This window comes from Stegodyphus dumicola, chromosome 3 (assembly GCF_044657685.1).
Source record: "Stegodyphus dumicola isolate Sdum_Otavi_A_Nest chromosome 3, ASM4465768v1".
In the NCBI taxonomy this organism is placed as follows: domain Eukaryota; kingdom Metazoa; phylum Arthropoda; class Arachnida; order Araneae; family Eresidae; genus Stegodyphus; species Stegodyphus dumicola.
Genome location: NC_140770.1, coordinates 277,186,020 through 277,196,600, shown reverse-complemented (window position 1 = coordinate 277,196,600; position 10,581 = coordinate 277,186,020). Strand labels below are relative to the sequence as shown.

General features: G+C 34.7%; 1 non-coding gene across 1 annotated transcript; it reads left to right on the top strand.

Moving 5' to 3' along the window:
- The first annotated feature begins 739 nt into the window (after window positions 1-739).
- Window positions 740-811, top strand: TRNAA-GGC (transfer RNA alanine (anticodon GGC)). Its single transcript has one exon. It is a non-coding gene; the product is annotated as a tRNA-Ala (tRNA).
- The last annotated feature ends 9,770 nt before the right edge of the window (window positions 812-10,581 follow it).

The following is a 10,581-nucleotide window of genomic DNA, read 5'->3' as shown; positions in this document are numbered from 1 at the left end:
GTCACAGTTTTTAATAAAAAATAGATTTATTATTTTACAGATCTTTAAAAATGTGACTTTTATCGGAGAAGAATGTTTTACGCCTCTAGAATATGTTATTTTAGTGCATAGGAAACCGGATTTTTTTAGTACCGTCTGCCGAAAGGAGTTACTCCAAGGTATAAAAACAAAAGATATGCTGTCTCTTGGTTTGGCTTAGTTGATTATGGCAAATGGTTATCTTAGTTGGTTATCTGCCTAAAGGGAGGGATGCCTTCGGGGAGGACTTTCTAAAGGAAACGGACTCGTGTGCATGTTACACTTGGAGAACACCAAGAAAACGCCCATGCAGCCAGCCCGTTAGCCAGGAATCGAATCCAGGCCGGAACTACCAGAGTTCAGTGATTTTACCGCTAGGCTTGCTGGTGTGCATGTCTTCTTTTCGGCCTGAAATAATGGTTTACGCTCATTACAAAAAGCTCTTTGTTCAGTTTTCCATACTTTGCTGTTATTCCGGAATAACTCGAAATAATTGAATTTTACTTCCAGTTTCTTCCTATCAACTATAAACAAACAAAGGATGTTATTAAAACTATAAAAAAGGTTAAAAGAAAGCTTGAAATGACACAATTTTCGATGTTTTCATCCACACAGTTAAGTTTTTTTTTCCTTTACGAATGATAATAAAATGATATATTTAAAAAAATATGCCTTTTTTATTTAGAAGTTGTATAAGGTATTTCTCCCACTTCCCTAGCGTGCCTTCGTGGTGTAACGGTAGCACGCTGGACCGGCATTCCAGAGGTCCGTGGTTCGATTCCCGGCGAAGGCGGTTGCATATTTTTCATCTTTTCTGCTTCCAATTAGCCTAATGACTCTACAAGTGGAGCCCGAACTAAAAGGGTTGTGGATGATGATTCTCGGCACTCAAGATTTGGCGACTAGGTCCCCTAAAACCCTAGTCGCCCTTTAAAAAGGGGAGTATATAAGGTATTTCTCCCACTTTCCTAGCGTGCCTTCGTGGTGTAACGGCAGCACGTTGGGCCGGTATTCCAGAGGTCCGTGGCTCGATTCCCGGCGAAGGCGGTTGCATATTTTTCATCTTTTCTGTTTCCAATTAACCTAATGACTCTACAGTTGAAACTTTCTGATAGAAGAAGTTCTATGAAAATTTTCTACCATTATAATAATTAATAAAACGGATATCTTATGCCATATCTATTAGGCACTCAGCCGCGTAATTTGTTTCTCATTATCATATTTAGCAATATCGGCTTTATCAATAATATATACTTTCGATAGTGATCAAATTCTGATACCAGTGTATGGATATAAATAACTTAACCATACATTTAAAAATGTAAAGAAATATAAGCACAAATTATTACGTAAAATCAAAAACATGCAAATCAAAATTGTAAGGAAGGTGCACAACTAGATGTTATAGAATTCCCATACAAAAAATTTCAACGTTCTACGGTTATAATCGTTTCTGAGTTATACGAGATACATATATTTTTTCGTGATGTACCACGAAAAAATACTTTCTAAATTCATTTTACAAATTTTCGAAATTCTAAATTCATTTTCGAAAAAAAAAAAAAAAAAAAAAAAAAAAAAAAAAAAGAGTCCTTTATGTGTCATTACGTACAGATGTCACGCAAAAGCATTGTTCAAATGGGTTCGTAGGTGGTCAAAATGGGTATTTTCGTTGAAATATGATACACGGAATACTTCGTGATTACAATACTTCTTTTACTTCGCACAAGGAAGTAAAATGCATTTAAATCACGAAATGTCTAATCAGAAATAGTACATCTTTTTTGGGTTTTATAATTATTTCAGGCGGCTGGCAATGCCCGTGTCTCTCATTACAGAAAGAGGAATAAGAATTTCAGTGAATGTTTAAAGCAATAACATAATATTATTGCGACCAATGAATTTAAAGCAAATTTTCCTTCTTTTTTCTAACAGCAAAAAAGTTTAGTCACTTGCAATGTATAAGAAATTTTCAGTAATTCTTTATCCCTTAATTTCCTATCTAAAATTTTGTTCGACTTAAATATATTTGAGTTATCTAAAAAAAATCTTAGGGATGGGGGAATCTTTTTCCACTATTTTGGTTAAAAACTAATTTACAGGAATGATATGTACGAGTACAATCGTTCCGGTAAGCACCATCTGGATTCTGAATTCAGAACGCTGTAACAAATAACTCCGAAAGTGACAGAAGAAAGGGGAGATTATTTCCCCCCCCTTTTTTTTTTTTGTTTTTTTTTTTTTTGTTTTTGTTAGGGCTGAGAAAAGGAATTCCAGAACGATATGTTCTGATGCTTAGCACCTATTACTTCACTTTAAATTTATGGCTTCACCGGTTCCACCATAAACGGCTTCACTGTTTTTGCGATATAAATACTTCACCAGGCGTTTTCCTTTGGGATGTATATTTATGCGAAAGGTTCCTGAACTGACGTAGCAATAAATAATCCTCTTGTCTGTCAGCTCACCCCCTCCCAAAGACCCCTCGACCCGTTCCACACGCTCAGTGTGGACTCAGCTGGAATTTTCAGCCAAATAAGAAAAGACCGACCCCTCTGCCGCTTGCGGAAAAGATCTCATACATCAAGCACTCGAGGGCTGCAGAAAGGGGCCCATCTATGTTGTCCACCTTTTGCATATTGCCCAAGGACGGCGTTCCACGATATCGTCTGGGTGGGTGGGATGAGGGGTCAACCATGACAAATTGCGGAGGGACCCAGTCTGTGACCTTTTGTCTTTTTTGCCCTATTATTCAATGGAAGCATAATATGGCAGCGTTACAAAAGAGATATATATGGGTATTGAAAAAACGATTTTTGAGGACTTTTCCCCTTTCGAGTTCGCGTTTTGATGAATTGGGGAAGAGTTTCGGCGTTGTAATAGCAAAACTCAAGCTTTAGGCAGGAAGTACAAAAGCTAAATTCTTCGAAATCTTCCATAAAAAAATTTCATGTGTACACCACATGACTTCCTTGTACGGAATATTAAAATTACGCAATTTTTACCGCATTTCATTTAGACTTATTTCTTCAAATTTCATTACAGATATATTTCTCATTTAATTAATTCAGTTCTTACTTCCTTCCAAGTCAAAAATACATAAAGCCTCAAAATACCTTTACTAAAAATTTAAAAATATGGAAACGTATAAAACACCAAATACAGTTAAAACAATTTTTACAACTAAAATTAGAGATTGTACACAAAAAACAAGCAATTCGGCCAGTGGGCAAGAAGGCAGATTTTACGGTGCACCACACTGAAAGTTTACCTTTGGTCTCATTCGACAAAAAAGACACTGAAGGTACAGAAACTGACTTAATTCACTGTTCTTCTAAACAACTTTTAAACTGTTGATAATTTTATAACCATTGCATGCAGATTAACTACAGGCGTACAAAATCTTAACCGGAAGATAAAAACAACATAATTCTATCATTTTTATAGCAAAAGTTGCACAATTTTGCATCATATAAGAAGGAAAAATAACTGAGCTCACGGAGCCGAGTAACAGAGTGGGTATATATATATATATTTATATACTTTTGGTGCAGCCGATTGCAACCAAAATGGGAGGTGCACAACTACATTTTATAGCTGTCCCATATATAAAATTTCAACGTTCTGAGGCTACTCATTTTTGAGTCATGCGAGATACATACGTACATATTTTACGTACAGAAGTCACGAAAAAAAAAATCTGTTCTAAATCCCTTTTAAATTCTTTTTGCAACTCTTTTTGGGGAAGAGCGTTCTTTATTGGGTCCTTACGTGCAGATGTCACGCAAGAACGTGGTTGAATTGCATTCGACAGCGGTCAAAATGGATATTTTCGTTGAAATATGATACTCGAAAATTTTCGCGATTACAATACTTCCTTTACTTCGTATATAAGGAAGTAATTAATAAACCGAATGGGTGGAAATCCTCGTATCAGCAATGATAAATTCGTTACTACGTTAAACGTAACTACAAAATGAAGAAACCTTTATGAAGTTTAAAATTGTTTTTTAAATCCACTTATTTGATTTGCTCAGAAACCATGTCTATGCCAACAAGTTTAAGTTGCAAAGCTTTCACATATGATGACTTTGATCTCGCAAAAGGACCACTTTAGTGATTCGTGTAGCTAGAATATTTGAAACTATAAATTCAGATTTAGTAGTTTTCCGATATTATTAAAGTTATATGAAAAGAGAATAAAATATCTTCTGGAACATTGTATCGTCATTAACTACCATAAACCGAAGATGGCAACTTTTTCTCAGCTGTAACCGCTTATGAGATGTTAGGTTTTTGCCTGTGGGTAGGTCTGGTGTTAGGCATTTGCCTCCCCCCTTTCAGTGCAATATCTGCGGGTCCTAAATTTTGCAACTTCACACCTCCATAAGTTCTAAAAATTTTATCGCCCCTAAATACTCCTGCCCAGTGCTTCCTCTAAATTCCAAACATTTTACCATCCCTAAATTTATTGCATGACACTTTTTTAAATTCTAAAAATTTTGCTTTCTCTAAATGCTCCTGCCCGTTGCCGCCGCACCATTTCCACCATACCTGGGGTAGGCCCTGCATCTGAGTGACTAATTTTCGGACTACACATCAGGTTGTAACATTTAGAAACCCAATTAAATTATTTCAAATAAAAATGTTGATATTCCTAAATATAAACGTGTATAAAGTAATAGAGAAACAAAAGTTACAGATATTACTTTAACACACTCTATAAAAGCTATAGTTTCTATTAGACTATTATTTTATATATAAACGGCTAAAGTATGTGTCGCCGGTAGTTTATTGTTGCCACTCGGAAAAATGAGCGCGGAAATTAACGTTTCCGCAGTTTTTAATTATTATCTCGGCCGATTAAAATCGTACGAAGAAGAGAACAGTATCGATGGATTCGGAGAATTTTTTGGAATCCGAGGATACGCGTTTTGAATTTCAACTCGGCGCCGTTCCGTAGATATTCGAGAAAAAAGAATTTGGCACGTACCCAAATCCCTCTCATAGGGAAAACCAAAGAAAGAAAGTGGAAAATTAGTTTTTAATTAATATCTCGGCTAATTAAAGTCCCAAGAAGACCCGAATGGTCAAAATGGCGTGCCACGGGCTTGCAGAATCCAACGGTGTGCTTCGCTAAGCCCGGGAAGCAGCCGTTTAGGAGGAGAAAATGCTACTTCACCCCATATATAATGCGCCTTAAATGTCTGTTTGTCGCCGATAGTTTATTGGTTGCTTGCGTAACTGTACTAGCCAATGGGGTGAAGTTGCCGTTTGAATTGAGACGTAGACAATTTCCTGTAAAACTTGCCTTTGCTATGACCATAAGTCTCAGGTCCAAATGTTTAAGCGTGTTGACATTTTTTTACCTGAGCCTGCATTTGGACACGGTCCACTTATGTTGCCTGTTCAAGAGTTCGTGAAAGAACGGACGTAAAATTAAAAATAATGGGTGCTCCTCTGTAAGACGAGCTTAAAAATGATCGAAAGATCTACACAAGAAATGTTGTGTACAAAGAGATCTTTGACAGATGAATTAACATTTCATTATTTAAATGACCTTTATTTATTGAGCTAGAGGTAGTTCTTATGAAATATACCGCCAGTGGTTTTCCTTCATTGCATTCTATTTTAAGCAATTAAGCCAGTAGAAGGGGGAAACCCCGTGGGGCAGTAAGCAAAGGGGCTTCCTCGCTGCCTGCCCTGGGTAATTCAGTTTAAATTAGCAGACACCTTTGAAGAAATCATTTTAATAACAATTTATAATATCTAGAACAGCGGTCATTTGTTATGACTGCCGGGCTTTCTAGTTGTTTTATAGTCAAGTAAAAGCTACACAAACTATAAAACAATAATCAAATAAAAGATCTAGATATTAATAAATACGAATTATTAAAGCAATATTCAAATAAAACCGTAGATATAACTAAATATAAATTATAAAATAATAGTCAAATATAAAGTGTATAAGGCGTCGTGATGGATAGGGTCATATAAGAGGCCTTTAAAGTGTAATAATTATTTATTAACAGGTTTAAGTTACACGCGAGCATTACATTTAACTTCAAGAAAATTACAGAGCAAGTCTCAAACAACCTATAAGGTTAAACACTAAGCTTTCACTGACGTCGTCCTCGTCTGGCTACTGACCAGAGGGCACACTTATTGTTACAGTTAGTCCAACAGTTTATGTTAGCAGCAGAGTTTATATTAAGGGATTGGTTACAACCTCCCCAGTTGGCTCCGCCGATGTCTCGACGAGGAGACAGAATTGGATGATTTGGGAACTTTTGTAATAATGTCTTTAGTCACTGTCAGGCATATTATACATAGAAAGTTCTAATACAGACCCTTACTCCTAAAATGCCTCGCTTTGAATATATTACACCTTTGTATGTTCTACCACATTTACCATTTTGAAACAAAACTGAATATTATGATTATACAGTTCTAGTGCACTCATTATGAGTATCAAAGCATTCCTTAATCACTTCAAAATGACAAAATATTCATAAAAGATATACATACAGTACAGAGTCTGAAATCCGGACGTCCATTATCCGGAATGATATAAAATCCGTACTTCAAAACCACCAATAACGTTTTTTCTCGTAGGCTTTACACATGCGCAGTTGATTCCCCCCTAGATGCATAATAAAACATCTGGAGAGTCCCGATACTTAATTTCACTTCGGCAGTAAATAAAATACCTTGTTATTGAAGAAACAATCATTTTAACGTAAATTTGTACGATAAGTAATTTGGCTCTGTTGCTGCGTATCTACTTGGCACACATCTCAAACCGAACCATTCCACATACATAAATCGTTGATCTGACGCCAAGCTGGCGAATCATTATTTATTATACTTTCCTTTCATCACCGCATGTTTATCAAAACATGACAGCTTGAGTAATGACTCATGTAGCGATGCCTAAATTTTTTATGTTAGTAATTGAATAATAAAGGAGTATGGTAACCTTTTATGTTGACATTACGCTTGGCGATGATTTCAGATTTAAGTTAAATGCGGTAAAAAACGTTGATGAGAAAAAATTTACCAAAATTTTTTTTCCATATGGTAAAAATAAATTTTGTTGACGATACTCTTGGACCCAAAGATTACATTTAGGACTATTTGAATTAATAACTGGTTTGTTATTCATATAAACCCGGAATCTTCGCCAGGGCTCGTATGACCGCACCGAGTCGCATAATTTAGGACCCACAGAAACTGCATGCATCAGGCGGTAAGTTATCTAGCTCCGGCCCTCAATAATGTTTAAGTATATGTGAAAATTTATTTATTCAGAACTCTGATAAGCCTTAAGCATGTGCAAGAAATAGACATAAGTATAATAACTAACTAAACTAATACAATTCAAGCTTAATTGTCTCAGTGCGCAATAAAGCAAGATAACATTTAACGGAATAACTTGTTGTTAATCGCCAAGCTCATGATGCATAGCCAAATATATATAGTGAAGGATAGCTAAATTTGATGATGACAGCCGCTAATTTTAAAGGTTTTCGGATATTGCAAAACAAAGGTGAAATTTTCCAATTAACGGATTTTGTGGAGAAGCGGTAATAAATGAAGATGATATAAAAGAAGTTTTTCATTGTGATGACAATGCTTCTCAATCATCAATCAATCGATAAATGGCGAAATCTGTAGTATGGTTCTAGATCCAGAAAATACCGCTACCGATAGTGAAGAAAGTGACAGAGAAGTTACTGAAAACGAGAAAATTTCGATTGACAAGTTAGTCGGAATTCTCGGAACAGCAGTTACAGGACTTCAACAATGTAATTAAACAAGAGATTATGTCTGCCTACAGAATTAAAGAGAAAGTATTAGCACAAAAAATGAAGCAACTTAAAACAACTTACATTAAAAGAAATGTTTAATAAGGTAAAGAAATAAATGTTAAGCTTTTTTTTTTTTTTTTTTTTTTGTAGATTTTGATACCCTTTAGATCATAAATACTTCATTATTTCATAAATCCCGATTTCATATTTTTAATTTTATAATTTCTACATGCCATCTTATTAGATTTAAACTGATGATCCCAGGATCATCTCAAAACAAAACCGGAAAAATCCCAAGTCGCCGAAATTCCGAGGAATCAGGATTTCGGACTTTGTACTGTATATACTTTAAAAACACAGTAAAGTATTTTGACTTTTTCATATTTAAGTACTTTCACGTTTTCCACGTTAAGAATTAACACATTATAGAACATTTGTGTTAAATGCAAAACAAATTATATCATTGACAGCAACTATTTGCTGATAAGCCATCGGAGTGGAATAAAAAAAATTCATAAATGACGGTCGAGGTATTCTTTACCTAAAGTTTTAGGAGTTGGATCCAGCGGGTGTGGATCTAAGTACTGTTTCTGAAAAAGAAGTGAGCGAAAGCCAAGCGAAAATTCTTAAAGCTGAACATTAACATTGGGAGTCACTTTATAGGGGGGTTGTTGGATAGGGTCATATAAGAGTCCTTTATAGTGTAACAATTATTTATTAACAGGTTTAAGTTACACACGAACATTACATTTAACTTTAAGAAAATTACAGAGCAAGAGTCTGAAATAACCTATAAGGTTAAACCCTTGGCTTTTACTGAGGTTCTTCTCTGGCTACTCACCAGAGGGCACCCTTGTTGTTACAGTTGTTCCAACAGTTTATGTTAGCAGCAGAGTTTATATTAAAGGATTGGTTACAAGTGTACCTTTTACTAAACACAAACTATAAAATAAAAAAGAAACAAAAAATTACACTTTTTATTTATAAATGTCGGGTTATTATTTTATTTATTGTTCCAACAGATTAATTTAGAAATTTTGCAAATGATTTTTGCATGTGCGGATTTTTTCTTATAATCAACGATTTAACTTGAAAAAAAATAGAAACAGTACAATCTTTTTCAGGCCTCGTTTGGAGTTTTCTTTCTATGTAAAAGTATTGACTGGCGGTTTTTCCCTTTCCGATTAATAATATTACTGATTTCTCACTTCGAAATTTTAATACCATGCGATTAATAACATTTTTAAAATATGGAATAAGAATATTCCTCTTCGGTGTGGTGTGGTGTATTAAATTATGGCAAAGCACACTAGGGCTATCTGCCTAAGGGGAGGGATGCCTTCGTGGAGGACTTTCTAAGGAAAACTGGCTCGTATACACGTTACACATGGGGAAAACCACGAAAACACCCATACAGCCAGCCCGTTCGCGGGATTCGAACCTCGGACCGAACTACCAGTTTTCAGCGACTTTACCGCTCGGCCGCTGGTGAGCCCCTTATTTCTCTTCGGAAAGCGCAGAAATATATTCTTCAGTTTAGAGCTTGTTTAAATGCGACATTTTGAAAGAACAATAAGGGTAACAAACGATATTGCCTATTTCAAAGTATAAACGGTTGCTAAAATCTTTATTCCAAATCATTTTTAGTCCAAAGGGGCTTTGTCCCTGAAGGACTGTTGTTTCAGTTTTGCGATTTTTCGTTGATGCACTATAAACGGCTGTATCATTTTTCAAACTGTTGCCACTAAATATTATCGCCCTATATTATATTTGAAGAAATTAAGTAATGAAAAATCTGCATACATGTATGTATGTTTCTCGAATTGTTATAAAACAATAATGCCTAGAGCCATCCAATTTTGAATGCCGTAATCCTACTGCGAATATGGACATCTGAAATCCTATAAGCCTTTGTTTTATTATCGATTTCATATTTTATAAATCTTTAACGAATTTTGATTAACAAAGTCAAAGATTTCAAAGCGAGCAATGGCAACGTTGTATAAAAAAACCTTTTTATCTCCGGTGCGTGAGACTGCGTATCGGAAATTCTAAAGATAGGCTCAATTTAAAATTATGTTGCGATATTGCTCTTGAACTGAATTTTATGGTTTAAGTGCGAAGAACATGATATTTAATTAAGAAAGATAACACACAAAATGTTAAAAAAAGTCCCTTTGGACGTAATTTAAAATCTGAAAACTTTCAGATTTTTTTTTTTTAAATTCTTTATCATTATTATTATTTTTTTAAATTCTTTATCATTATTATTATTTTTTTAAATTCTTTATCATTATATTTAAATTCTTTATCATTTAAATTCTTAATCTAAGTCATTCTAAAATTGCACCAACAACCTCTATAATATAATTAAAATAAATATTTTGAAACGAATGTTTTCTATATTATTTTTAAAGTATCACCAAATCTAAACTATTATGGGGCTACAAATAAAGTATTACTTCCGGTTGCCCATTAAGAACTGTTACATGCTTTAAATGCCATTTCCGATTACTCCGGTTACTTTTCCTTAAAGTCTAATCAAGTCTTTTATATGAATGCTGAAAGCCTAAATGCGGAAAATTTTCGAAGTTTGACATAAGCGTTAACGTGGACGAAAAAATCGTCGCACACATACGTACAGACAGTCATAATTGCAAAAAAATATTAAAAACGTTTTTGTAGAGACCTTAATTTGTGCTTATTCAGTAAAATCTCAATATCGAGTTTTTGGACCTAAAACATTAAGTCT